This window comes from Lasioglossum baleicum, chromosome 6 (assembly GCF_051020765.1).
Source record: "Lasioglossum baleicum chromosome 6, iyLasBale1, whole genome shotgun sequence".
Taxonomy (NCBI): domain Eukaryota; kingdom Metazoa; phylum Arthropoda; class Insecta; order Hymenoptera; family Halictidae; genus Lasioglossum; species Lasioglossum baleicum.
In genome coordinates, this window is record NC_134934.1 from 18712030 (window position 1) to 18739914 (window position 27885).

A 27885-nucleotide genomic window follows, 5' to 3' on the forward strand; every position below is an offset into this window, starting at 1 on the left:
GTCGGCAGAGTTCAAACGCGCCCGTGAGTCATCATAACGTTACACCACAGTCAAATTTCTTCATTTTCCATGATTCTGTTATGGGATTTTCACTACGTTATTTCACTACCTTACACTACCTTATTTCTGGCATTTTTCTGATTAGAATGATACCAAACACGATATAATTTAAGCAGAATTTAGTGGTTTAATTGACGTTGAAAGTGTCGAGCGCAAGGAAGGACAGCGTATGTGAAAGAAAGAGACGCAGAGTCGCAGCGCGCCGGCACAGTTCAAACGCCCGTGAGTCATCATAACGTTACACCAACAGTCAAACTTCTTCATTTCCCATGATTCTGTTATGGGACTTTCACTACCTTATTTCTGGCATTTTTCTGATTAAAATGATACCAAGCACGATATAATTTGAAAGAATTTAGTGGTTTAATTGACGGTACGTACATATGAAGTGACTTTAGAACATGAAAAAGAAAGAGAAATTGCGATCTCGACGCTATGCAAAGATTAAAAAACGAGAAAAATTACTTTATAAAATATGCTGAACTGTTTTATATTTTTATTATTTAACGTTCGGTTTCGCAAATATAAAGACGAGATGAACTATGACCGATCATGTCGCAAAACCGAACACCGTGTCAAGTCACGCGCGTCGCTCGCTCCATTACAATTTTTTTATAAGAAACAAAATTAAATAAATCTTAAGTACCTTACTTAAAACAGTTAAAAAACTACAAAAAGTGTGTCTTTTCCTGACGGATGCAAACGCTCCGATTCGATAGTTTTCCTTCGATGGTATTAAACTGTAGAGGTTTAAATGACGATGGACGTTTCGGGCGCAAGGAAGGACAGCGTATAGAAAAGAAAGAGACGCGGAGAGTCGAAGTCGCCGGCACAGTTCAAAGGCCCCCTTGCGTGGTCTCGCTTTACACGCGCTGTCCTTCTCTACGTTCGACTCGGCCTTTGAAGCTCGAAAAAAGTAGGACCACGATCGAAAAACGCGAATAAATCCCCCCGATGCGTTCGCGTTTATAGAACATTTACTGTATGTACATACGTGTTGAAAGCCGTTATTTATAGTTGGCTCGAATGGAAGACCACCCCAACCCGCCACGGGTTACAGTGAAATCATCGACACGAGTTACACAGCCGCTATTCTTACCGATAATATTGATCCACACTGGTTTTGAGTGGCGTACACGTTCGTTGATTCGCTTGCATCAGTGAGAATTGTGTAACGGTAACGAGCGGATAGCCGGCGCACTTTGCCGGCTTGATGACGGAAGCGCGTTATATTGGGTTGGGGCAACGTTGTTATTTGTTGACACGTTTCGCTACCAGCATCGCGTACTTCCGGTAACCATGATCCCGTGTTTTGCATAAACAAATGTGCATAATGATGTATTGTATTATACATATATTTGGAGGTTTATGGTTGCAAGTTGCAACATGCTACAGAGTTATCCAAAAGTTGGTCGAATTTCGCGGTATGATGATTTTCTGAACATGAGTTTGATCACATGACGTGGACATTTCTCAAGCAGAATCGATTAAATACGAATATTATGTATCACATAATATGTATACTATATGTATACATACAATCAAACATAAACTTCCCTGTCTTTTTGATTAAATTATTCAGGATAAAAATCGTATGGCAAGGGGTTGATCAGTCAATAGATCTTTCGACAGTAATTTCAATGATGAAACAACGAATAAGATTTCCACGTTGTCCATTTTTCATTGATAGCCCACTATCCCCCGGTACATATAATATTTTCTATCATAGCTTTATAGGGCCCTCGGGCGAATCCTGGCGTCTACGGAGTCGTTGATCATTCTTCGTTTTGCTATTCACCATCGCGCGACGCCTCATAAAATCGATAGTAATAATACAATCGCTGATTTTATGTTCGGAACCCTGTACACTTCTCTGGCATCGCGGACGCCGAGACCTCGGCAACACCTCGAGTTTCATCACGGTGTTGCTCGAGTGATTTTCTCACGACGCGATAGGGGGGACGCGAGGAAGAGAGAGAGAGAGAGAGAGAGAGAGAGAGACATAACTGTATTTTATTTATACAGACCCAGGTGAATAGCTTTTTTCCTCCAGGATATCGTCGGGAAAATGAGCTCTCACTTGCGTAACTCGTCAAGGCCACCGTGATGTATGCGCGCGAGCTCACTCGCCGGTGTAGACACATACAGACACGCATACCTACAACCTCGCGGAACAATTTCTTGTTTCTGGCAACGTTGCGTTTATAATTAACGAGCGTCTAGTTCGAAAGTGCGGAGAGCGTTGCGTAACGCACAGAGAGCGCGCGGCGGGCACATTCTCCGGTGTGTCGTCCCCGGTGTGTTTACAAACGCGTATCGACGACGCACACGTGCGCCGATTTTCACGCGCACGTGAGCCCCGTTTCGTGAACCAATTTTCACCCCTCGCGCACCGAGTGCAGCGTGTACGCAGCCTGCGTGCATCGTCCGCGAAACACGCGGAAGTCGTAAAGAGTGCTGCACGGCTATATCGTAAACTGTAAACGGCCGGCTCCGAAACCCGAGGGAGCAGCGATCCATCGATCGCCACGCGTTCGCGTCCTTTCGCGGATAGATCGCTGCCCTCGATGAGGAGATCCATGGACAGGCGAAAACGATCCTATTCTAGTTCACACAAGTTACAACTAGACTGCGGGGTTTCATGCACTTGTGGCAGAAACGGTGAAATTTCACGGACATCAGAGAGATTAAAGGAATTTCATAATGTCCATATACCGTCTCTGGTTTATTAACCCTTTGCGGAGCAAGATTTTTTAAAATATTAAAGAATATATCTTGCTCAGAGAAGTAGAGATCATGTATGAAGATACATACTACTGTAATATTTTATCATGTACGCGATTACATTATTTGTTTGCAACTTTAGGAATTGAATCATAGATAAATAGCATAGTCACGATGCCGTCGATGCGACGACATTCGTCCCTAAAGGGTTAAATTTCTCGATGATACGAAGAAATTTGTGTTTGTCTCCAGAGTTAGATTTTTTGAATTGTTTCGAAAGCTACCTAGGGAACAGAAAAGGGTATTTAATAAAAAAAAAAAAGAAATCGTGTTCGGCGTCTGAAATGAATCGGGAAGAATGATCTCGTAGGAACGTCTGTACATATCTAGATCAGTCCTGTATATTCGCGGCGGCAGTGTTTATGTTCGCCGCGTGGATCACGTCGGGTTTATCGGCATTGGTACTCTGTGACGTCGTGCCTCGCGGTGGCAGTGCCCTGGACGGGTCCGAGCCTCCGCGTCTCGTGACGTCATTGGGTAGCGGGGCGAGGCGTCAACGAATCGTTGGCTGCCACGTCATCGCCTGCCTCCGCTCTTCAACAACGGCGGAGACTGCGAGTCACGTGACGTCACCGGGGACGGCATGCGGCAGGACGGCAGAGCCAGAGCCAGAGGAGAGCAGAGCAAAGCAGAGCACAGGAGAGGAGAGGAGAGGAGAGCACAGCGCAGCGCGCGGAGTTGAATGACCCGCGGACCAAGTTCAATACACCGACGAGGAAAGACACGACCCGAGGACCCGCACGAGCCCGCGACCATAGTTCCTTCTCCGTTCGCTGTCGCGTCGCGTCGCGTCGCGTCGCGTCGTTCCGACCGTGTTCAGGGTAGGCCGAAGGGAACCATTCTTCCTTCTCCCGCGTTCAGACTCGGATGCGCTCGGCTCGTTTCGGCTGAGCTCGGATCCCTCGAATCCCTCTCGGCGCTCCACTGTTTCGTACGTCCAATCCGGATCAACCCGGGTTCGATCCTCCGAACCGTCGCGCGTCGCGTCCGGTAGCTCGCAGACATGGGGTGCACCATATGTACATATATCCTGATGACAAGCCGAATTTTTTGGTCCAACGTTCTTCAAAGGCCAAGCATATAAAGTTGAACCGATCGCGCGTCGTATCTACTCTGTCCACTCCGTTCTACTCTGTCATCAACAATCTGGTTTTCAAGGTCTTTCAAACTTTCTCTTCTGCAACGTCTTCTGCACTTGAAGTGTCTGGGACATTAGGTAAACTCGAAGACTGGGACTCTGAAGTGTCCGATAATACAAATTGCAGGCTCTTCGACGATATAATCTCTGAGATCTTTTAAAATCCTCACTCCTATGAAACTTAAAGTTTCAAGTTTCAGCAACTTTGAGGTCCTGTGGTCCTCGAAGTCTCGAACTTTGCAGTACCTACAACCTACAAATGCAGATGACGGAGCCTCTGACAACCTAATACATTTCACTTCTTCGAAACTTCCATTCCTGTAGACTCGCATGTCCTGAAGTTTCATGTCTCTGAAAGTTTAAAGTCGTAGGGTCGAAGCCGTGGAGGACAATGTTGATGCGGAACGCTGATACAAGGGGTCCGATCGAATGGCGGCATTCGTGACAGCACCTTCCTCGCAGATTACCCTAACATAATACTCCTCGAACCCTTGGGTAGCATGGTGTGCTCACGAACGTCGTCGGTCTTTCGACTCTCTGCTCTCTACTCACCGAAACTAACTTGTACTGACTTGGACAGGAAGGCCAGCCCTATCAGTCGACAAGGTAGCCAAACAAGATAGCACAACAGTGTGGCAACGTTGAGCATGATAGCACGCTACGTAGACGGGTAGCAAACCAGGTTACCCATATCCCACATCAGCAACAAGGCAGGCGTTTACTCGCATTTCTGTGAAATTCGGTTTGTAGTTTGTACAATACATTTCTTCCCTCGTTATTGTTCTTTCGGCGATGTATGTATGCAGTTTTTCTTGGGACCGCGTGAGACCATGTTTCGATCCTTATAGGGAGGGTGTATTGTATTACATTATTCGAGAAGATGCTCAACACCGGGCGTACTCAGCATTATTACGCAATTAATTTATCTAACAATTTCTTAGAATAGGTTTAAAAGATTGCAAAAGAAAAAGTACACGCACCGCGTTTTAAGTTATCTAGTACTTCGGATACGAGAACAACTTGCACAAAGGTAAATGTAACTGTATCAAACGTTCAGATAAGAATAAGTGGCTTTTTTCAACAGGACTATAAAAGAAGTTTGAAAACAAATGAAAAATAGTTAAACACAAATGACTGTTAATCAGACATTAATAGACATAGACAGTAATGACTAGTCTAAGGATCTTTATGTAAAATAAAAATTGTATGCATAAATTGCAATTTCAATATACATATTGCAAATATGTATTGTAATATGTATATGTATAGACAAATTCTTTTAACGTCTTTACCGAATTAAATTACGGCAACCCGTTCCAGCAACATCCGTAGTCTAATAATTTCCTACGGCATTTCCACGGCATAAGAAATCTTTTAAACGGCATAATAAATTTCTCTCTGATTTTTCTCTTTACACAAGATAATCTATGAAGCAGGCAATGCAATCACGGAGTCTGTAATTTACCGGTGTTTTGCAATCCGGCCGAGATTTATTTATCGAGCGGATTTCGCGCAGGAATCCGATGCATTCGTCATTCGTCTATTCGTCAGCCAGCGAGGCGCGTGCGAGCCGCTCGAAATCTTTGTCCTCCATTTGGGACGGGCGCATAAATGATTTGTTCGGCGCAGGCAAACAACATTCGCACAGGAGTCACCGACTCCCAGATGTAACGTCGCGACGACTAATGTTAACCTTCTCGGCTGCTAAATGAATAAAAACAGACGGATCGCGATGCGCTTCGCTCGAAATAAAAGCGATTTTTTCGCGAAGGGATCGACTCGGAACATTTTCTGCGGGTTCGAATCCGCCAGATGTGCAAAAATTCTTCTGCAATCGAACGCGAGAAATGTTAGACTGTCGCGCGACGGACGTTGCACGATTAACGAGAATTTTTTAATGAATTACACGAATAATGACAGGACGACATTAATTGACGAGATTGGCAAACGTAAAAACAATTTTCTCGTACCGTTCACTCGATTGCTTTCCCCCCTAATGTAAATCGCCTCTGGTGCAGAGTACAGAGTAGAGAGTGGAGAGTGCTATTCAACTTTTTGTACGTTGCATTAGCAGAACCGAAGAAAAGGTGTGTGCGCGCGCGCGCGCGCGTGTGTGTGTGTGTGTGTGTGTGTGAATCATCTCTTTTTTACTTATATAATTCGTTGTATTTTGTATAAAATTGTGTATCAAGCGTAAAATCTACAGCTGAAGCGACTCTATTGAAATTTGAATTGCAATTCGATATTTCTAGTGTGAAACGTCGTTCATGCAGCTGAGAGTATCAGCGTTTTATCTGACAATGAGACAGTAACTGATAACCACGATACATATTACGGGATTTCTTGATCGCGGTAATTGATTACGGTCGCGCGAGGAGCGAAGGTCTTGACTTGGAATTTTTATTTGTAGAATACTTAACGAGACGCCGCCGCTGCGCCGCGCCGATGTTAAAAGTTAAAAGGCTCTTGCTTGGCAGGTAGGTAGGTCTGCACGCAGAAAATTCTGAAATTGCAAATAGGTTATAGCAATTTCCTATCAAAGCGCGCCCCGCTTTCCGCGTTAACGCGAACGCGAACGCGTGAAAAGAGTTAAGTAAGCCAGCCGTAAGTGGCTCTCGGCGACCACACGTTTCCCAATTCAAGTATGAAAGATGCCGTGAAAGTGAGTTTGCACGGGCACTGTTACGAAGGAAATGCAGGCGTCTCGCAAACACGTGGTGAAACGAGTTGCGTGTTGCAGACACGTGGCTAGGCGTCTGATAAGACCGGCCTAACGCGATCGTGCTCGCCACTTAGGCTAAGTAACTGGCCATTTTCTTCTGGGGCCATCCGTAAAAACTGCCTGCCAGAGGAACTGCAAAAAGGCGCATCGATTCGAAGAAATTCTTAACACGCAATCGGCCATGTTGCCGGATTTATTTAAAAGTACAGTTTACATTCGTGCCTGCAACGATGCTCCGTCTGCCGTCTGCCTCGCGTCGATAATCGCGACAATATGTACTTGTATGTACCGAGAACAGATAGTATAGGGTACTATTTGTTACGTACCACCGTTCACGGGATCATGAATTAATCAGTATCACTGACAATAATAATAATAATAATAATAATAATAATAATAATAATAATAATAATAATAATAATAATAATAATAATAGGGCGACTGGAAATTAGAAATCAGATTTCGATTCCCGTTCAATCTGGTAGCAGCTATGTATACAGTATACAGGATTGAAATCTGCCGGAAATGTGATGAAAATCGAGAACTTCTCATTACAATTCCAGCTGCGTGTTAACGTTTGCACAGAGTAAACTTCTCAAGTTAGTAGACAGTCCGCAACGACCTCGAACAGTGAAATATAACTCGAACAGATTAGATACATGCAGCCATTCTTGCGTTATCGAGGGATAAACCGGTACACACGTTGTTGTTTCGTGTTTTCCTTGCGACTTTTCAATTAAGCCTTCGCAAGCGTGTGCCTATACATATGTACTTATACTTGCGCTTTATGTTAGTTTGCCGGGACGATGTTAGCTTTTCTAACTGCGACGGTCGATCGTTCGAAAGTTCAAAGGCCTTGTAATAATTGCGAGTGGTATACCGTACGCCGTGAGCCGTACGCAGTAACTTGGGCCATTTTCTCGCTAGCATAGACTCGAGCGAAAACCGATTCGTTCCAGCCGACTTATCGATTCCGCTGAAAGTAACAGTGTTCTCGCGGACGGGGGAATTAGGGCAGATTAGGGGTCGGTTATTCTGCCCGGCGCGGCCCTGCGACGACCGTCTCCTATCGTCTGGCAATTCCGCGAGATACGAGAGGCGAGCGACCTTTTTCTCCATCAGAAAGCCCGACAACCGGCAGATAAATTCGCGATTCCGGTTCCAAAGCAGCGGCGACGCGAGACGATTCCAGGCTCGCGCCATGCCTGCTCCCGCGTTTGTCCTCCGTTGGAAATAATTAAATCGGGGTTTCAACTTTCAAGTCGCGCTCCCCTCGGCTCGTCTCGAAAAGAAAGAAGGAACCGGGAGAACGGGATCGCCTGGCGCGGCGTCCCTGTGTGTATTTTGGTAACGAACCTCTCCGCTGGAATTTCCTTCTTTTTCGTGTCGGTGCATTTTCGCCGCTGCGCGGCGGACAACACGAAAGACTACTACTGCTGTCCCGGTTCGCGATGAAAATGTGAAACTTCCTGTTTCGCGGCTCCCGCGACCGGATGTTAAGACTGTCAACTACCCGAGACATTAAAAAAATGTCCATTCCATTCTCGGAAACTTTCAGGCATTCTTCTGTTATTCAACCGAACGCCATGCCAGTTCTTCGCGAAATATTACATCAGCGCGGAAGACGTCTTGCCGTTGTACACACTCGAGTAGAATGTTTTTTTAATATTAACAGCTAATTTTAGCAGCTGCGTGGCTATTGTTCAACATTCATCGTTAGATATGTATGTAGTATCTAAAATGGTATCTTGTATCTTTGCATCGAATTTCATCTAATTCGTACATCAAAGGGTTTATCTCACTCGATATTCTCTAGAATAGATATTCTCGCGAAGCCCATTCAGTGGAAAGCAAAGTGGTTTGTTTCCTTTGGCCAACGTAAAAGTCGAAAGTGGCCGGTTTTCCGTTTCAAGCAGACCGGAAAGGAAATGTTCCGAAACGCCGGAAGTCAGCGTTGCCATAGTCTTCAGGGATAGAGCGTGTTGCACGTTGACGCGGTTCCAACGAACCCGTCCTATTACTGAAGGCTGAAGGGTTACGTATCGCGTGCGAGGTTTCACTCGGACTTTTTCCCCGATTAATTAGCCGGCCGCGGCCGTATAAAGCTGATATCTATGGAACCGCGTCATGGCCGCGGCGTTACTTCATAGTGAAGTAACCGAACTGGTGCTTGCTTTTATGCAACTAACCTTCGCCGCGTTATCTGTTTCCATTGGTCGCGGAGGTAGCGGCTCGTTACACGCGTTCGACCACTCTTAGATAGCGGATTATCGCATATCCCCGCTATTTTTATAGCGCCGCTCCGCACCGCGCCGCGCTCCGGTCGCCTGTCTGCCAAAGAATCGCGAAAACTGCATTAGCAAACTAAAAATAAGCTTCCTCGGCTTCGACGTTTATTCCGCGATGCAGCGAGATACCATTTTCTTATTCAATCCCGTTCCCGATTCTTTTAATAGAACTGGAACTTTTTACGAGTTATCCGATCAAGAACATCTACGATAGTTTCGTATAATTAAGCACGTGCAGGAGGTTCAATTAAAATCACAAAAATTAATCTCAATAATATTTTCCTGGTGTTACCATTTTTTTGTATATATTTTTACGGTCATCGGCAGACCGTTTTATGCATTTAAGACAAAAATCAAATTATCTATCTATAATTTCAGTCTAATTATTATATATCAAGATTAGTGTTCGAAACGGTGCGGTGGTGCGAAATGGTTGAGTTTTTCACGTAGAATTTTGCGCACCTACAGAGATCAATTTCGAAAGTAATTTCGGCAGGAACGCTTTCCACGGTTCGATCGTAATTAAACGCGGCAGAAGGGTTCGCTTACCCGGTGCGGTGGTTCAGCGAAACCGAGGAAAAAGGTTTTGAGAATCACTGGGCAGGTTTCTTTGTCCAGGACGAGTTGTACGTGAAACGAGAAAAAGGAGAGAGGAAAGTGGCGTCGCGTGTGTATTTTGGTAACGAGTGCTGAGGGAAAACGTGAGCTTCGAGGCGTGTTTGCATAGAGACATGATTTTTGGTGGTTCGGAAGAGTTTTCTCCGTTCTGTCCTGCGCGCAACGTCACCGAAAACACGCGAGAAACGTTCCACCCTTTTACCTTTGCGTACAGTTTTCAGTTTGCGCGACCGTATTTGTAGAGTCTTTATTTTCACGTATCTAAAATGTATACCAGACGAATTTATTTAGCTCCTTCAGCACAATTCAAATCACTTAAATTACTACAAAATTATAAATAATTCCATACAATTCTTTTTTCTTCGCGAATGCTTTCATTCGATCAAAAATAGATCAGAATTTCGGTGTTCTCTAACTTTTCGAAGTAATGGAGATAAATTTGGTGCAGATGATTTTAGTGGCCGCCGGAGTTATCTTTAAATAAACCGGAGACTAACTACGTAGATATATTTTTTCGGAGGTTTCCAGAGCATTCGAATAGTTTCGGACAGCTGTGCACTCCAAATTTGTATCCATCCGGAGCGCCGCGCCGTTTCTTTCCACATTTATATTTACGCATTCGAGCCGTGGACTTCCTTCTCGTTTTGCCTATATGTAACGAATCGCGTCCGTTTCCGCCTCCTCATCTGAAATGGTAATGGAGACTTTTAAATAGGCTTTTTCGAACGCAGGAAACAACATCCTCTCGAAGAGCGGCGCGTAAACGTTCGCGTGTTTGCGCACGCCACGCCGCCGCCACGCCGCCCCGCGCCGCCCCGCGCCGCGGCGCTCCGTGTCATACATGCACCCGATGATCTATTTCTTTTATCGCGTTCTCCGTGCAGACATTAACGCGTTGCGTGCCGGTCTCGCGTCGCACGTCAATGATCCGATACGCTTCAAACAATGCAACCGCATTATTGAAACCGTGCAGAAATTAAATACCCGACAACAACTTGCGGGAAAACTGTTTTTACATTTTATTTATTATTAATAAACGTTGCTCAAATACTATCGTACAAATTGTTTGACTATTTATTTCATAATTGTGCCTTTCATGGGATACAATGATTAAGTATTGTAACTACGGTCACAGATCAATTTTTCCCATCGAAGTATTGAATACATACATGAAATCGCAATGGCGTTTAAAGCAATGTTAGCATGGAATATTTGTGACACAAGAAACGATTCCTAAATTAAATGCAAGCGAAACAAGAAGATAATTTTCGCGACAAGCATGTCTTTCTTCCCGTCATTATCTTGGCACACGTTCGCGAGTCTAATCTCAACGTTCTAAACACCTAATCCATCCTTCTGTGGATTCAGGGAACGAGTGGTCACAGAAACACTGCATTCATCGTCGTCGCAGTGTATTCCTTTCGAGAATCTCTCTTCCTTTTCCGACGAAGGACAGTTTCTTTCCTTTTGTTTCCCTCGCTCTGTTTGAAACCTATTTATAGTCATCTTTTGCAAGAAACGACTCGTTTCTTGAGTCTATCTTGTACAGTACAGTATAAATTCGTGTATCCTGTACACTGTACACTGCACGGTATTACGTACATATTTATCCAATGTATTTCAACGATTTTATACAATCAAAAACAATGAAATAATAATTGCAATAGTTGAACAGTTTTTTCGATTTCATGGTAGGTATGTACTCTATGTATATCAAATATTGTATTTATATAATAGTAGTATGTTTCTGTCTGATTTTGGGTGTGCCGGCGAGTTTCGAACGCCAAATTAGAATCAACCTGTACATTCGCAGGAACGACAAGATTTGGAGGAACACGTGGCACTCGCGAAACGTTAGCGAAGCCGTGCGCAGAGCCGTGCCAGATCGGAAACGTATAATCAGACAATTATGCTTATAATAATACCGTCGAATTCTTAGTAAAACCGCCTGTCGGAGTCCTATTTACCTAGGTGCCTTGTGCCTTATGCCTTATGGGAACAGAGCGCCCGCAGAAACTGACTTGCAATTTCGCTGACACGCTCGCTTCTTCGCTGCTCGTCCTGCTGGCCAGGTAGACGATTCGGTATACCTGGACGATCAGCGTGTATCTATCGAGTACTCGAATACGGAACCTCGAACAAAAATTCCCGTTCAATTTCGTTAATAGATGTACCCGCAAATGTTTAGAAGAGATTTTAGGTTGGATCATATTTTATTCGGAATTCTGCTTCAGAGTTTTAATTTTTTAAATTCTCCACAAATTTCGCAGAGTAAATTTACTTTTAGTCGAAGCACCAGTTTGTTCATTATTCAGGGAAGCCTTTCGAAAATGGAGCTTAACCCCATTTTAGACACGCTTCAAATAAAATATGTCAAATACCATCTTGACACTTTATCCACCGGAAACGTGTTGATAGAAAAATTCTTGAAAAAATTTTTCTTTACACAATAACACTAAATCAAGTTGTTACATTTGTTGGTTTACAATTGAAGTTGCTATTGCCGTTAAAGGATCCATTAAAAAGTCCTTGGTAATGGAGGAGACTTTGAAAAATTATAATCGTCAGTAGATAATATGTATATTAAAGTCTCTTTAGTCGGATAAGATATTTCATTTTTACGGGTTGCCCACGAAATAGACCATTTATTATTCGAAACAGCGTTCCAGCTGTATCTCCGGTTGGTTCGCCGCGTCGGGAGCCCATTAAAATCTCCGCCGCGCCGAAGTAAATAAATTTCTGTTCAGCTTCCACGTTTGCGAAAACGGTGCAAGTTGGATGCTGCGAATCCGCTAAAACATTTGCACGGTACATGTGCAAGTTGCATTTTTGAAAAGACTTTTTTCCGAGCGCGTTGCCCGACGACAAGCTAAAAGCAGCAACTCGGCGCGGCGACCGAGATCTCGCCTGCAAAATGAGACATTCCCGAGCGCAGTTAACGAATTAAAGCCGAATTATAACGATGCTCGGCTCGCCTTTGCTAATCTGTTTCTCGCATGTTCGTATCACTTCGCCCTACTGTGCGAAAGAGAACGTCACACAAAGACCAAGACCTAAATAAGCAACGGCGTACATAATAAGGCTTGCCGTAGTAATCACGCCTCTCACGGCATACGACAATAAAATGAATTCGGTATGCGGCAGCGGCGCGTATACGCGACCGTAATTAAACCCACCGATTTAGACGGCGATTTTTAATTGCGACCGTAAAATATTTGCCTCGTTCCCTGCACGAGCCCGCGGAAATACTATATGTACATATGTAGTAAACTATTCGATCACGGTCCGGTCTAGCTCTCACTGTTGACTAGCCTCCGCAAAAACGTGTAAACTCCAGTTTCGTTCTTCTCTGGAATTATCGGGTAATATGTACTGTTTGCGAGATTAAATGCCTCGACAATTCGGGATTTTATTGAATAAGACAGAAACGAAAAAGGCGAAATTTCTCAACAATAACATTGAATTCATCGCAGTGTCTAAGTCTACATACAATATACATATTCATTCTACATACATACATACATACATACATACATACATACATATGTACATACATACATATATGCGTATGTATACCGTCGTCGTTGCGCGAAAGTAATACATAGTAATTGTTTTACTTTCCATTAGTATAATATTATAATGAATTTATTTCTTGTATTTTTTAACACAGCAGAAAATCTTTTGAAAAAGCGACAATATATCGAGCAGTGCTATCTCCATACAATTTGCATACAAGATAAAATGTCTATCCTTCAAACACGTTTGTGTGTCCAATCCACAATTTGAATTACAAATAATTTTCGTACCTTTAATTAGACGTCACCTTTGGTCTAATCTAATTTACAAGGCATCCATGAATCTCCACTAATCTATTTTTAAACAATCCACACAATCGCGCGCATACGCGTACGGAATCCCGATCGCTACACATCCGGTAAACAGGTTGCACACGATACATTTATTAACAATTCAAAGGAATGAACACCGGTGTATGATTTTTTATTTTCTCCATTGTATGTATGCGATTCTCTGAAACAACAGGAATTAATAGCCGCGACTCTGTAATATTATATTCAACTAAAATTCCCCGGGCACCGGTAATGCTCTGGTGGAACGCGGAGATACGGATCGAGTGGGAAGATGATCCACACACTGTTAAAAACCAGCGATCGTTTTCTGCGAACGGCGTTTTACCCCGAGGCGGTCTGCCTATTCCCTTTTTATTTCATGTTTTTTAACCTTGCGCAAAGGGTAATTTCGATGGCGGTTTCAAACTTTTTAAAACCGTTTTCAAATCTGGTACAGCGCGAACTTGCCACCCCTCTTTCCCTCCCGCCAATTTTTTTCACACGATTATTGGTGGCTGCGATACGAACGCCGATAATTCAAACGCGAGTCGCCTCTCTCTCTCTCTCTCTCTCTCTCTCTCTCTCTCTCTCTCTCTCTCTCTCTCTCTATTTCCATTAATATACCAAAATTATTTACCGGAAAATCTTCTTTTGAATGATTGTGTGTGTGTTCGCGAAATCGAATGTGATTAGATTAGATTACGTTATTTACTACGGTTGTTATGTATTACTACTGTTGAAGTTGTTCATGAAAATGTTGATGAAAAAAATCTTCAGCTATCGATTACACATACCGATTTTGAATTTTAAAACCGCGAAACAATCGGTGGTAGGTAGATGTCCGAAGAGCAAGGATGCATGAGCCAAAATTGCGTTTTGTTTCGTCGAACGAATAGTTTCTACGATCGGCAGACGTTTCGGATTGAAAATTTCGTTCGGCGTTCGCCTCGCTAATTGTCCGCCACACCCTGGACCGCAACCGGTCGGGCATATTGTCGCGTTGGAAATTCTCGGGCGTCGCGCGTCGGTGCGAGCGACGACACCACATACATATGTAATATGTATGTATACATAGTATGGCGACACAAATTTATCAAATCGCGCGTTAAAGAGAACCGCAGCATTCGAGTCCGACGCGGTCAGATAAGCACACGCTATCGAAACACCGTGGACAGCTGTAGTTCATACCGTGACACACGGCACACAGCACACAGCACAGGGCACAGGGCACAGGGCACAAGGCAGACGGCACACGGGGTGGGTGCATCGGGCGGTGGCTTGTCGACGAGTGTCACGGTACTGTTCTAAAACAGGGCCACTACGCATGCGCGATTTCCCTATCGCCACCGTGTGCTCTCGTCCCCGTCCCCGTCCCCGAGCGTGCCTATGCCGTAGCCATAGCCGTAGCATTTTACCGTCGCTCGGCTCTCCCCACCACGGATCCCGGGGCGCATGTCCCCACCACCGCGCGCGGTTCTCGCCTCGCCTAATCCCCGTCTACCCTCGCGCGGCGCGAGCGCGAGCCGCGTCAGTCGCGTGAGAGCCTTTAGCGGGGGAGGTGCTCGTCAGCGCTAACCGTGCGCAGCACCCTCTCCTCTCTTCACAATCACTGCCATTAGTAGTAAAGTACGAGTGTCACCAATATCGAAGTATTAAACACGAGACACTGTTTTGAACCACGCGAAGGAAGGCACCGACTCGGTGCGAGCGCGTTGTAAGTGAGATACATCCGGAACAGTGACACCGTAGAGGTTAAGTCGTCGAGTGTTCTTTTTGTCGTCCCATGCCGTGGAAATAGTGAGGTGAAAACCGTATCGTATCGCGGACTGTTCAACACCGTTGTGTTCACAGTGCTCCGGCGGAACGCGCGACGGAGCTCACGCTCACGATCGCGTTTCCGTTCGTGTCTCGAACAGTGTGTGAATTCGAAGATCTCTACGTTTTGGTGCGTCGAGACACACACGTTACTGCCCCGACTCGCGACGCGTCCGTCCGTCGGCCTTGCTCTCTATCTTCTCCGGTGTTCGCCTCGCTTCGTCGACCCATGCCAGAAGTAAATATGTTGCGCTTGTGACCGCGAACAATGCCTAGGATTCTGTGCGCGATTCCTCAACGAGGAAGTCGGTGAACTCGTGCACTGCGCGCCGACCAGTGTGTGCGCGCGCGTGTGTCTCTGTGTGTGTGTGTGTGTGTGTATGCGCGCGCGCGCGTGTGTGATATTCTCATTCTCCAGCGTCCTCCTCTGCCCGCTACTTCGCCTCGCCCCTACTGCTCGGCTCGACGCGATACCGCACGACTCGACTCGACTCGGCTCCAGCGAGCCGGTCTGTCTATTTCAGTTGCGTGTACGGCGTCTTCCTGGCGCTGATTGAAATTTAAATTCCACCGACCGGACCTTGGGCGATTTAAATGGTGAGTGAACCACCGACTATTTACGTTGCGCGTGACGCGACGTCGCGTCGTCTCCCGCGGTTGGCACGCTTGCATCTCGTATTTCGAACGGTAGGCGTGCTGCTGCTGCTGCCGCTCGAGATGTTACGTCGACGATCTTTTTCTCTCTCTCTCTCTCTCTCTCTCTCTCTCTCTCTCTCTCTCTCTCTCTCTCTCTCTCTCTCTCTGTCTCTCTCTCTCTCTCTCTCTCTCTCTCTCTCTCTCTCTCTCTCTCTCTCGATAACAGGTCGCGCAAGACAAAGATCCAGGCTCCGTCGAACGAAACGGAAGACTCGCAGGGTCATGATCGAACCGGAAAAACTGTGGAACGGGATCGTTAGCATGAAATCGTTGCCAACCGACGCGACGTTTCCCTCCGTGATCGATCCGCGTTGTTTAACGGTGCATCGCGATACAGTTGATAGAAGGACGCGTATTATCCTCGCCGCACGAATTAGGAGGCCGGGCGTGAAATTTTCGTCGAGAGGCACGATCGATGCCTCAGGGACGCTTTCGTGTATACGCCCTCGGTTCGCCCTTTGACCCTTAAACGAGCAAGCGCCGCGCCGTGCGCCTCGAATATAAAACAGTTTTTCTTTTTTTTTTTGCGTAATCTTTGCTTCTCTTTGCTCTTTTCGTTTCTTCTATTTCTTCTCTTCTTTTTTTTCGAGTGCGTTTCATCTGTCACGTTCGGTCGGATGGTGGGGATAGTTGGCTACACTGCGGGTGTTTTAGGAATTTGGAGTACGTGCTGTTGTGAAGCAGTGAAATGGATGCCCTATTTGCGCTTTCAGGGAACGATTTATTGGACCGCATGTTTCATGCATTTATCGCGCGTACGCGGATATAAAAAATATAATGAGATGAACAGCTTTTTTAAATACAATTTTATTTATGTATTTAGAAAACGAGACGGTTTTTCTGTGGATAGTGGAATGCGATGCAAAGGTTGCATAGGTGCGGTTGAGGGATTTTCAAACAATCTGTAATCGCATTCAAGCGAATAGTCATTGAAAAAGAGAAAGTATGCTTTTATACACAATTGCATACCACGTTCTGCTGTATGTAATTGCATTTCCTTGTGGACGAATATCCAACGAATTAAACTTGCTGTATTTTTTATTTCGTTCTTTAGTATTTTTTGAATCGCTGCATTCTTCTGTAAACGCTAAACTTGTACGGAAATATTTATCCATCTTCGTATCTATCGTATCTCCACGTCCTATATGAATTTATGCATGCGGTAAATCGTTATCGTCGAATGCCACCGAGATATTTCCCCCTTAGGTCACCTTGACCTCCATAGCTTTTTCCCATGATCGTTGAATTTCCTACCCATGAACGCGCGCGCGCGCGAGCGAGGTTGGTTCGGAAACTGTGAAGAAGCATTTTTCAATTTTCCCATGTACATACATACATACATACATACATACATACTTACTTCTTATGCGCCTAAGATGCCATCGTGAACGGTTATGGTCAGAAATTTGAATAATTATATTGTTAACGCAATGCGGCCTGTAATTACACGTTCATATGGTTCGATAGTCACGAGGAAATGTTTGTATGCACATATTCTTGCATTTAATCAAACTGATCATAAACGCGATTGTGTAACAGTACATGTACATCTTGATTAAACTTGACGCGTGCTTGTATGTATTGCGTGCACAATTAAAGAAAAAAATTTCACGTCTTTCCATTTTATCTGTAATTCTAATTCAAATTTTTTGCTCTTCGAGCCACCGCTATCGCTAACAAACTATACAATTTTGTATTTCGTTTTCCAGATATGTACATATGTATGTACATATACGGGAAACAACTACATAATTCACTATTTTCTAAGGAAAAGTTGCACCCCCTGAAATCATGTTGTGGCACGAGTGAAAAATCAATTTTCCAACAAGATTCACAATTTTTCTATTTCTAGTTTTCCGGGTTTCCGGGTTTCCCCAGTTTTTTTTTTTCTTCAAAAAGTGTGTAAGGTAAAAATATTTTCGATTCAGTGTCAAAGTACTTCGAGGTCGCGAAAGGTTAAACTCTATCCAAAGTAAAAAGACCGTTACACGTTACACCGATCGCGATGTGTGCACGGTAACCGCATCCAATGACCCAGTTCTTCTTTTTTCCATTGGCCGACGCGACGCGCGACGGTTAGCATCACGCCGCTATTCTTGAACCTTTCGCGCATTATCATCATCCAGCTTGGCATTTACGCGACTTGTTGCATTGACCTACTCGGAGACTTTGCAGTCGATTAATGCTACGTTATTGTTTCCACGTTCGCTAGCCTCCCATGACGCGCACGCACGCCGCACGCCGCTTTCCGTGGATATCCGCCAAACCGTAATTTTTCGTTATCCCGTCTCGTACTTTACTTTCAACGGAAATCAAGGTCACGTCAAGGTCGCCGCCATTAACGGAGAACGCGACTCCACGACGCTCCACGTCGAAACTAGACCGACCGTTTGCTTATCCGTTCGCTTATCCGTTCGCACGTGCAAATAGCGTTTCCCGTTTATCATAAGCGGTTGATCGAGAGTGACGTTTACAGTAAACGGTAAACGTTTGACCATATATGTATGTATGTAGCGTGTTCCTAGACACTAGACACTAGACACGATACATTATTCAGCGTACGGTATTCCTCAGATTCCAGAGACAACGACGATACATATCAAACGAAGCTGTTTTATTAGACTTGGACGATATTTTTGCCTGGACAGAGTCCATTGATCCTGTTGCAAAATTACACTTGAGCGATGCACCCTCTCTCTCTCTCTCTCTCTCTCTCTCTCTCTCTCTCTCTCTATTCTTACAATTATTGTAGATAATCATTTAACATGGTACATAATGCATTCGTTTCCTTTCGCGTTCCGCTCATAATCGTAAAAATGATTCAGCGTTTCATAGAGAACGAAACCGCTTTCATGATCTCCAAATAAGACAGATATGTATAACGGATCAAGAAGAACGTTATGAGAGATACATAACGCGATACGCCAATGGAAATAACGTAACGAGTAATGCTATTCGAAATATGCACAAATCTGGAATATCTAATCGCTCGTTTGGACATATACACGCGAGCCATTAGCAGTTCTGTTTGTCATAAATGGATACTTGAATATTCACTTATAAACGGTTACGCCAAGTGTTTGAACGTTTAGTGTGTTTAACAGGCGCGAGTATCCGGTTGTACGTTTTATGGAAATCTTCCCGAATGTTTTTATTAGGAAACAGTTTTCCTCGCGAGGATATGCGAAAAGCATTTCACAATGTTTATTCGACAGCTACATATCAAAATCCTTGTGTACATATGTATGTATCTGACACAGAGATCTAGAATTGTTTTTGTTTATAGGAATATCACAAAACTAGTCGGGAAGCAATGATTTTTAACCGACTTCGAAAAAGGAGGAGGTTACTCGATTTGCGATCGGTATGTGCCTTTCTTTCTCTCGCGTTTTTCGTTTTTTTTTTTTCTATGTATGCACATATGTTCACCGATTACTCCGAGATGGATAGACCAATCAGGACGAAACCTTCTGCATTTTGTAGGCTATGTGTCCCGATTGAAAAGAAATTTTGCATTTTTTCATTCTTTGCGGTTTTTATTGCGAATAACCAATACGACCGAAAACCCATCCTACGGTGTTCTAAAAATTATATAAAAAAAAATTAAACCGACTTGCAAAAAAAGGAATTAAAAAGTATGAAATAAATTCCATTTTTTCCAAGTCGGTTTAATTTTTTTTTTATCGAATAGAAGTAACACACATTGCCATTGATTCGAATTTCTTAGAAGAAACAGAAAACAACAAGAAAACAGAATTTTATTCTGATTTGAAAGAAATTACAATAGTATCGTGCATCATTGTACATATCACGAATCTGACTCGATACTGTACTGGAACGGACGGTACATATATGTATGTACAATGTACAATGTACATATAGTCTGTCATAGGAATATAAATTTGCGCGCACAGTCTTATGGATGATCGTTAACGTTTTTAGCGACAGAAATGAAAGGCATTTCACTACAGGCTCCGGCACACACTCGCCTCTCGCATTCCCGCATCATTATTCGCCTTTCAACGGTCAAACAATCGCGCGAAGAGATTCGATCACCTCCTCTTTTTTTCTCGTGGTTCTCTCGCCCCGTCGACGAAGCCGAGAGAAATTCTGGACAATGAGTCGCAAAAGAGAAGAGTAGGCGAGACAGCAGCGTAGAATTTAAATTCTTGATCTCACTGATGGTCACTGACCATGGCATTCGGGCAATGCCACAGTGTTGTTGAACGAGTTGAAGATCGGTGCCCCCTCGCTTCGCGGACCGGAGTTCGTTGAAAGATCCGACGCGCGCGATCAATGAATCACTTGTGTATTCGTAGCAAGATTCGAGAAAAAATGGCCGCGGGGGAATTTAATTAACGCGATCGGCTACGCAACTGCCGCGAATCCGTCGGAGAATCACGCGCCAGTGTTACTTGCGTCAAGGACCGCATATGTACATACATACGGGATATGTACCTTCAAAATTGTGGACGCACCGGTATCTTTTTACATTCTCCCATTTTTTACTGTAAAAATATTCCTCATTTCATAAAACCTTGTTCAAGATCCGCAATCTAATAATAACCAACGAAATTGACGGCAGCCGAGAAGAAAGAAATTGTGAATTGTACATATGTATATGTATTGCGGAGCGCAGAAAAAAGCGAGATGGTAACAAAAAGAAAGAAAAAAAAATAGTGCGCGATTTTTCTACCCTTGGGTTGACCAATTCCAGAACTTGCTCTGGAGGGAAGTGGAATTCCCAGGGCTTGGGATCGGCGTCGTCCATCAGCCGGAAGGATCAGCTTCCAGGACACCGGGCGCATTTCCTCGGCGTGTTCATGCATTGCCGTAAAATCGTTTTCGAGATAAGCAACTATGTTTGAGAATATGTTCCGAGATGCCCGATAAAAAGCGCGCGTGCACGGAATAAAGTTGCGGCTGATGGGGCGAGACACCGCACCGCGCCGGGGACAGGCCGGGACTCGTTTCGCGATAGAAACGCCTCGAAACATCCCAGAGGAGTAATTTGCACGCGAAACTAGTTTCCTCGCACGTATCGGGATATGTACGTGGACGCGGCCACGGCCACGAAGAGAGGCCGAAGAGCAAGTGGACGTGTGTACGTGTACGCACAGTTAGGCACGAGCTCGCGTCGCCTCGCCTCGCCTCTCTCTCTTTCTTTTCACCGGAGAGGAGAGCCTGATGATACAGGTACATACTAGTAGAGACCGGGTCGTTGAACCTAGGTTCCTCTTCTGTGTACACTCCGACCACTCTGTCTTCCGGCCGTTTTCGTCTCGGTTTCTTCTGACGTATGGAAGCACCGCGGAATCTAAACGACGAGAACGCCGAGCGAACTGAAATGGAAATCAATTCTGGCGACCGGGTTGTGTCCGCGAGCTATGCTCCTTTCTGGGAGACCGGTAGGTGTAAAAATGTTGCTGCCGAGCCTAATTAACGCGTTCGCCGCGACTCTGTAAACAGGTGCCTCGCTACGTGTATACTTGATTGATATTTAATTCGCGATTAACGTGCGCCGGTTCTTCTGCCTCCAGTGCATTTGCAAAATGATAACGTTGCTGCCATCCTTATTTTGTAGAAACATTTTTATGGAATTGAATTCGCGCGCGGAATGGCCGTTGAAATAGTATAGAAACTCTGCGTCGCACACCGTGTATCGTATTTGGGAGCCAAGAGTCAGTCGCGCGATGTTATTCGTAAGCCCCATCCTAATCAAACGTTCATAAGTACGCGTATGGCTCCGCGAGTTAACGATTTCCGGCATGTTCGTGGAATCCTGTCTGAAGTTAGTCACCAACTACAGTTAGTTTCCCGGCCTGCCATCCTGCTCGATCAAGAGGCGGTGCAGCACACCTTGTCGGCTCGGATGCGTCTCTCGTTCGTGCACCTTCCTTCTTTTTTATTCAAGTGTTTCTTTTCTTTTTCTTTGCGTGGACCCTCGAGACTCTACCTAACGTCTAGGCACGGCCACGGCCCGTACCATCTGCGAACGAATGGAAGAGAGAACCGACGCGACGATACCAACGAAACCTATTCTATTCGCGTGAGAAACTGTTTCCGCGATCCTTGATTCAACAAATAGGTCCATTACGGTGTTCTGAAATTTATTGCTCGTAACAGACTGCACGCGCGCGTGTATGCAGTTCATACAGACTCTGTGTTACGCAGATATGTACATATGTATGTAGTATATGTATAGATATTTTTGTAGCAGATGATCTCGAATCTTACTTTTTTCTCTGGGAACAGTCTCAACCGATTAAATTCACATGAATGCACATGTATCTGCAGAATTCTGCAGTCGAATTATTGTATTATGAAGACCGAAGAGGCTTTAAAGATGCACGGTCCTCCGCAGGACCTTCTGCGCGTTTATCGTCGTTCAAAACACAACCGACTCTCCCCGAAAACAAAAAAAACGATGCACCATCCGAGATGGCGTCGCTTTGCGCGTCGGTGGCTGGCAAAGCCGCGGGACGGCCCTGAGAGTTCACTACCTTCCCCGGATTGTTGCGAACGCCAGTTTCGAGACCGTATGCCGTATCGTATAGTAGTATAGCCTGGCGCGCGAGCGCACGTGTGCGTTTCGCGTCAGGGGCTCTCGCGAGTCCACGAGAGAGGAACGGTCCTTTCTCGGCACCGAAAACTGGTTCCGTATGCTTTCGTGCACTACATCGCTGATCTGCTGCCGTTGCGTCGCTTTGGAGGTTCTATGCGTCTTATGACGGTGTCGGTCGGTTACCCGGGACATCGCTCAACGCAGCAGCGCGACACCACGTCCACGCCCAAATTTTAACATCAGATAGATCTTGCAAAAATACACGCACTCCGTCAATATCGCCACCTATCTTCGTATATTCGCATAGGTACAATATATCATATTTCATACAGGTGGGATCAATTCGATACATAAAAATGTCTGCAGTCTAATCAAATATGTAGTATACTATACATATGTATGTATGTACATTTTGCAATGGAAAAATGGCCGTCAAACAGTATCCAATATATGTATGTATCCACATTTGATTGTGAGCCCCCTACAAGTAGCATTCGAAAGAAATTTTCATTTCTCAAAAGTAATTCACGATGGAGACGGTCTATGATCCATCAATGATCCGTGGCCTCGGTGTTTTCACTTGAACCGTCGATCCTAACTATGTATCTCGGAACGGATATTCAAAATTCTGCTTTTCGTGCAACACGAGCCATTCTACATAAATCCTACACAACTGTTTACGCAATTAGAAGAACACAATCGAAGGACCATTGTCGATCCCCCTCGAATATTGGGTAACCCCATAATCATGACCGCGGGCTAACGGTACACATCCAGGCCGTCGCGTCGTAGATAAAAGTGCGCCGAGTCATCGCGGAATTCCAAGTTCGTCCTTCCAGAATTCTCCCAGAATTCGAGTGTTCCGTCACCAGAATTCGAACGTGTTCCGAGGACGAATTGGCCGGGGACAGGCAGGTCGTCTGTCGATTCTAGGTTGGCCCAGAGGGCGCGTCGTTGTGGACGGTTTAGGAGTGAGTTTTCGTGTTTGGGGCGGCTCCCCTTTCCCCCTTTTCCCGTTTCACCTCTGTTCTACCGCTACCTCTGCTCACCTCTTTCCAGCCAGGCTCTCTCTCTCTCTCTCTCTCTCTCTCTCTCTCGCGCGCGCGCGCTCGCCCTCCGTCCCTCCGACTCTCCGTTTCTCTATTCTACGCTCTCTCGGATCCTTTCTCTCTCCCCTCTCTCTCTCTCTCTCTCTCTCTCTCTCTCTCTCTCTCTCTCTCTCTGTTCTACACTCTCTTGATCGTCTCTCCGTGTATAGCGAGGGCCCGCGGGAGTGACCCTGAAAGTTCAACAGCCCTCCCTCGAATGGCGCCCCTAACCGTGCCCCCCTCTCTGCCCCGGCCCTCCTACACCCCCTCGTACCTCTTCCCGTGTCCGTTCCCTTTGTGTTCTGCACTGAAACCTAACTTCGCTTAGGCGGTTGCCGCCGCAGCAGCCACCGACACGCCGCGCCGCGCCGTTCCCTGTTACACGGGCCCCTTCGGACCCTCTCATCTCTCTCTTTCCATCTCTTGTTCCTCTCTTCCTCTTTCTCTCTCTTCTTCCTTTCCTGCCTCGCCTTTTTCTTCGTCACCCCTCCGGCTTTCTCTCTGTTTCTTCCGACCATCTTTCTCCAGACGACTTCTCCTCGCACACCTCGGGTCTCTTTCTATACATAGATATCTACGACGACCCAACGACTCGCGCAGACCAGCCGAGGCAGGCTTGACCGTGTTCTAAGGCTAAGGACCTTCTCGCTCGGTCCGATTCCTCGTACATCACCGCGTGCCTACACCACCCCCTCTTACACCCCTGATCCAGCTCCGCCACTTCGGGTCCAAGAATTTAGTGACATTCTGTCCAAAAGCCCACCTTCTCGAACCGGTGTCTGCTCAATTTGGATTTCTCTATAACTTGAACAACCTCGGTCGTGAGGAACCTGATGAACAGACTGCGGATTTTTATTTATGTGTTTCCGAAGAAATTGTGGCTAGGTCAAATCTAGAATAGTGAAAGACTAGAAACATCCAAGAATATATTGTTAGGTTGTTTTCAATGGAACAAGATGATTAGGGGATCAAATCATTTTTTATTTAACTGCTGCATGCATCCTGCTAAAATTTAATTTACTGAACAAGTTGTGATTGGTTTTAAAGTTTGGTAAAAAAAAAGTACGCATATCGCGGAGAGTCCGGTATTTCAATTAACACGAATATTTTTTCAGCTCACCGTCCTCTAAATAACCTAACTCATTGTCAGACCGTAGAATCGCGTCTTCCACCTCGCTCCATTATCCGCTTTATCACTGTTTAGCTTAAAATACCCGACGCATTAGACTCGAACACGCCCCCAGTGCTTCCTATAAACACGCTCTGTAATTCGACGTAATTTCGGAAATGTAAATTACCGCGTGGATGGCTGGAGACCGGATCCGTTGCGTAAGTCGAGTTTGAAGGCTCGAACCTCGAACCTTGACCGTAAGACCGTCATTGTGCAACGTTACCATGTGCAATCGGCATCGGCATCGGCATCGGCATCGGCATCGGCATATGTACATGTATAGTACATATACCGTAGCGTGATTCCCTATGCTTCCTTTTTTCTCCGATTGTTCTATTTTCAATGCCTCTTTGTTACATGCACGTCGAATGAATCATCGCGATTACAACGCACGGTTACTCACACGTTGCGAGAAGCATAATTTTGCATGCGGCTCATCGGCCACAGGAGAGATCATACGTATCATCGCACGTGTGTTCTTTTTCCGGTCGGCGTTCTCGATTCACAATCGCGTTTCAGCTTCTTCTTCAATTTTATTGATTTTTCTAGCTTTGTACATACTATTCTATGAACTATAACTATTTGATGAACGCCATAGAAAAATCTTGTACACCAACACGAGAGACCCTTGGTGGTTAATCCTTAGCAGTCGAGGGGTGACTCGGAGTCACCAATGAAAAATTGCTGTAACATTATTCACAATATTGATTACATTATTAAATATATTGCTATCTAATCAATGACTACACATTTATGATAAGTATTGCGCGTGGTATTATATCAATTTCGTATCCATAAAATGAAAAGATTCGTATACATACATACAGTGGAATTATTCTAGGTCGGACGAAATGTTTAATGTTCAAGTTTTAAAAAATAGCTCCGACTGCAAAGAGTTAAATGATACTGTTGAAATAAATAGCTGAGCACACTCTTCGAAGGCAAATCCGTGGAGCCTACTTTTTTGCCCTGGTTATCGCAGCCTCGGCATTAGCGAGCGCCCTTCAATCCAAGGACGAGTAAACGTTAATTAATGGCTTCCTAGCAGCGGGGCTAAAGCTAATCTCCACGGACAGGTCTAGCGCAGGTCGGGTGTAGAACACGTCGCACGAGCGCGAGTATGGTTGCGCGTGCCCGAGGTTACGTTTTCGTGCGGCTCGTTCGCGACGGGACAAGTACATGTTCACGATGAAGGAGACGCTGGTCAATTAAGTAGGTGGTGCGGACCCGTCAGCTTAATGATAACTTAATAACACGCCGCTGCCGTCGAGCTGCTACGAGTTTGTCAAGTCAGAGGACGCGTACTCGCGTACTCGTTTATCAGACGGTGGCGCGGCGTCTTGTTAGTCCTAACTGGACGTACGCGCGCACAGCGACAGCTTCCGGACAGCATTGCACCGATCAGCGTTTATCGCGAGGCGTTTAGCGTGCGGCACGCTGCGCGCTATGGACCAATAGTAATTACCGAAGTAATTGCACCCTGCAGCATACATTTCGCGTTCCGGTAATCAATAAGCGGCAAGCTCGGTGATTTTCGGGCGCGGGAAACACGCCTACTAGACTCTCTAAACGTTTTCAGAGCTTCAATCCCAAGAGCTGTGCTCATTTTGTTTATCCGTAACTTGGAAATTATAATAACTATCAGAAACAGTTATACATATGTACCACCGAGCGTATTCGATAAAGAAAATATGTATGTAAAATAGTTCCGTGAGAACCTCGTCGATGAAACAAAAGTAGAAGAATCAACTACGTATACATACATATACGTATGTACGTACGTATGTACCTTGTTCTTGTCGCACGTGCTCGGTTCACATGATCGCAAGAAATCGTTGTTTTTGCACCTCTTCCGATTTCCACACTGTAAAAAGACGTGCAGCGAGAGCGATAGCTGTTATTTTAACGACTAATTGGGAAATGAAATTCACAAGGGGACGGTTTCCCCCCACTTGACTTCCGGTTCTGTCCGAATCACTGACCACTCTGTGGTATCATTGAGCCTGGTCAAGGTGGCAGCTGTGCGTTGTTTTGTCGGCCCGGTCGAAATCTGTCCCGAGCGTGTACGTGTGCGTGAAGCAAAAAAAGATGCGCACGCTATTGCAGGAAGTCGAGGCCGAGGAGAGCCGTGCAGGAAACCTGTGTTTGCTGACGGCGCGGCGCGGCGCGGCACGGCACGGGGCGTTCAATCGTAAAGTTGTCCGTGATCGTGGGAAATGCTGGGAGGCGGCGCGAGAATAAAAGGATCAACCACCTGGAGAAAACTAGAGTAATTCGTGGCCAGGGAGGGGGAAGCGAAAGCCTTTCGCGTCCCTTCCTGAATTTCCTGATGCTTAGCTCCCTTTGTTCACGGATTTATTATTGCTTCCTGTTTCTTTCTCCCGTTCTCGGCACCGGAACGCACCATCCAAATCTCAGTCTGCTGTTTCTTATTCGGTGTTCTTCATTTCACAGCATTATAATTTTATGTGTACATATGTATATGGTGCGGTCAATTATGGTGATGTACCTTGTGTGTACTAAAACATACATGGTACATACATTATTGTATGGAAATCTTACCATATCGTTACGCTGTGAGCCAATATCTTAATTCTCAATCAATTGGTACAATTTTTTCCAATTTAATACAGTTCTCCTTTGTTTTGCATTTTCTTCTTGTACTTGTGACTATAAAATATACGACTTGAAATCTTTTGATCTATTATAAGACATTTATCAGACAATTGAAGGACATAACGGAATATGTAGTACAATGAACACTTTGAACACGAAGGATATATTTATCTATTTACTAAAAAATAGCGAATATTTTAAGCAACATGTTGCACGGTGAATACATACCTACATCTGTACTATTTATATGTACATACATACATTAGGTTAACTTTTCTCGAGATTCTATTGTACAATATAATAAATATTCGCAGCTTCCCGGCAGCTTCGTCACAATGTACGAAAAAAGGGGGTTGGGATCGTTCGGCAAGGAATATATGTATGTAAATACATAGATTGCGACTTTCACACACAATGCTGAATAGCACCGTATACTTTTCACACGCCGTTCAAAAGAATTCGGCAACGTGTTAAAT

At 45.0% G+C, this 27885-nt stretch overlaps 1 protein-coding gene across 3 annotated transcripts in view; it reads left to right on the forward strand.

Moving 5' to 3' along the window:
• The window catches only part of Utx (Utx histone demethylase), a 111466-nt gene that overhangs the window by 10110 nt on the left and 73471 nt on the right, over positions 1–27885 (forward strand). The window contains exon 1 of one of the 3 annotated variants that reach the window (XM_076425847.1): positions 14997–15870. The exons of the other annotated variants lie outside the window; for them this stretch is intronic. The gene's annotated coding sequence lies outside the window, so the exon portion shown is untranslated. Of the gene's footprint in view, positions 1–14996; positions 15871–27885 lie in introns of those variants that run through there. 3 annotated transcript variants of the gene reach the window in all.